Source organism: Rutidosis leptorrhynchoides, chromosome 4 (genome assembly GCF_046630445.1).
Source record: "Rutidosis leptorrhynchoides isolate AG116_Rl617_1_P2 chromosome 4, CSIRO_AGI_Rlap_v1, whole genome shotgun sequence".
Classification (NCBI taxonomy): domain Eukaryota; kingdom Viridiplantae; phylum Streptophyta; class Magnoliopsida; order Asterales; family Asteraceae; genus Rutidosis; species Rutidosis leptorrhynchoides.
The window spans coordinates 178,588,899-178,591,873 of record NC_092336.1 but is presented as its reverse complement, the minus strand read 5'-3'; positions in this window follow the sequence as shown (position 1 = coordinate 178,591,873).

Genomic DNA, 2,975 nt, shown 5'->3' with positions numbered 1-2,975 from the left:
TGCAACTAAAAGATATGAATTAAGTTCAGGATATGTTTTGAACTTTAGCATTCTCAAATTTCTTTGCACTGTGATGTTTGCAGCATTCATTGTGGAGAAAGTTTTCTCCATCATGTCTGCATCACTAATTTCATGTCCACAGAATTTAAGTTGTGAACATGTATTATACAGAGCTGAGCTGTATTCATTTACTTTCTTAAAGTCTTGGAACCTTAATGTTCTCCATTGTTCCATTGCAGCTGGAAGTAAAATTTCTCTTTGATTATTGAATCTGCTTTTGAGACCTTCCCATAAAACATGGGGATCTTCTACAGTCACATAATTATTTTGTAAGCATTCATCAATATGTTGATGAATAAAGCAACATGCCGTAGCTTGTTCTTTTTCAGAACAAGTGTTGTTTTCATTTATGGTTTCAAGAATGCCCATTGATTTAAGATGCATTTTTACTTTTATAACCCATGGCATGTAGTTGTTTCCAGTTGATTCTAAAGGAGTAAATTTAAGCTTTTCCAGATTCGACATTTTCTTTTATCAAAAATTAAAACAAACATCATGATAAATTAGAGTCAATTTATATTCATAAGTATATAAACATTAAACATAAATTTAATATAACATAAATGATAAGTAGGTGACAGTGTCGACCATGTGTAAGCAATCATAAATAAATGTTATATAACAAAAATATAAATATTAGTAAACATAAATGAAAATTTGGCGACAGTGTCGACCATATATTTTTTCAGGTGGTATAACCGACCTATATCATTCTGGTGGTATAACCGACCATATATCATTTTGGTGGTATAACCGACCATATATCATTTTGGTGGTATAACCGACCATATATCATTTTGGTGGCAGAGCCAACCATATTTAGTATTAAGATTATCGTGCTGATAACGTGTTATAATTCAGTAGGCTTATAACTACCTTTAGTGGTTTGATTCTTGATGTTATAATTCAGTAGGCTTATAACTACCTTTAGTGGTTTGATTCTTGATGTTATAATTCAGTAGGCTTATAACTACCTTTAGTGATTTGATTCTTGATTTAGAATACTAATAATGAAGTGTAAGAACAAAGATGATAATGGAGAGAAAGAAAGAAACACTTTGTAAGTGTGAGAAATGGTGCAAGTTTAATGCTTGCATTCATGAGTATTTATAGCCTAAAATCTCAATATAAAAATACATACTTTGTGTACCAAAATTGACTATATGTATACACCAAAATTGACTATCCATATTCTATCTATATTATTATTATTATTATAACAAAAAAGGGTTTATTTGGTGAGTTTTCTACCCTTTTTCTTTAATGAAAATAAAAATAAAAATTGTGAATTTGAGAAGGAAAAAGCAAAGAATACTATGTTTTCTCCTAGAAAGTGGATCTTGAAAGAAAGAGATATGAAAGGTGGTGGTGGATTATGATTGGAGGAGATGGTGCTGTGGGCACTCTAATTTAAAAAAGATGTAGCCACTATTTTAATATGGACTCTTTCTCCTATTAATTACGGAGTATTGTATTATTTTTTTTTCTATATAGTCAAAGAAAATTAACAGGTGTTACAATTGTATCATGAAAAAGTGAATGTAACTGAGTAACTAATTACAATTACAGTATGAATATGTTTTTCTTTGGAAAGCATAGTATGAATATAAGTTTTTTAAATAATTAAACAAATACGGACTAACTAATTAATAAATTACAAAAGGAAAATGTAACTAATTGGGGAAGAAATTCTTGTCCGGAAAAATTAACATTATTCAATGACGGTACATTCTTGACATAGTTCTTATAGGTTGAATTTATCGAGACATGGGTTGGTAATTGAGGCGATCAGTTGCAACTGTAGTGGCGAAAGCTCGAATCACATATTTTATAATTGCTCTTTTGTGCAGGAGGTGTGGCGAGCTATTTTCATCTGGATCGATCGATCGTATATCGAGTTTTCGGAGTGGCAAGTGGTTCTTAGTTGGATTCATACGGGAAACAATAGCATTGATTCGAGGGATCGGGTGTTTTTGATTGCTGTCGAGACACTTTGGATAATTTGATGTTTCAGGAATTGTTCATTATTTAACGACAAGTTCGTGAGAAAATGTAACTTAGTCAATTCTATTAAGTATTTTTCGTTTGCTTGACTTCGTTTTAGGGATTATTGTTTGCTGTTTAATAAAATTTCGCCGTTTCAAAAAATACGGAGTAGGATATTTTAAACCATCTAAATATTAGTTTGATGATTGTAGTTTCTAGTTTAAAAATCTTCATAAAAAGAATTGAATTCAAACCTCCTAACCATGTTGTGGTTATAAAAAGGGTTGAAGTAATCACTAAATAATTTAGTTAAACCATATATATCTAAATAAAAATATTCGATTTTTCCCGAATAATTTTAACAGAAACAATATTAATCAGTATGTCTAGAAAAAAGTCTGGTTTGACTTTTTGTTGAAATTAAAAAAATATTTGTGAATTGTCTAGTATACTTTCATTCAATGAGCTATTATAACTAAAGAAAGTTATTATAAAGAGTAATTAATGAATCGGTTAAAGCTACCAATAAGTCATATACATTTGGTTTTGTTCTAATGTAGATTATATAACCTTAAATATACTATTGTAGGTTATAAACTTTAGAAATGTGTGTTAATGTAAACAAAATGTGGCTGATTACTGATGTGTAAAATTGCTTATATAAATTATGGATGGAAAATACTCAAATAAAGACTAAAACACAACTAGACAAGTGTACATAATCGTATAGTAATACAATACAGGTTAAGTCCCAAGTAACGTCCTCTGGATAGTTCTAAACACAATTCAAGATTGTAAACTAAATATGCAATTGAACTACTAAACACAAGTAAATAAAGCAAGTAAACAATTGGGGGGTTATTGTATAACGATCGGCAAATCAAAGTGATGACAAAGTAAAGACAATATTTTTGATGTTTTATGTTAAT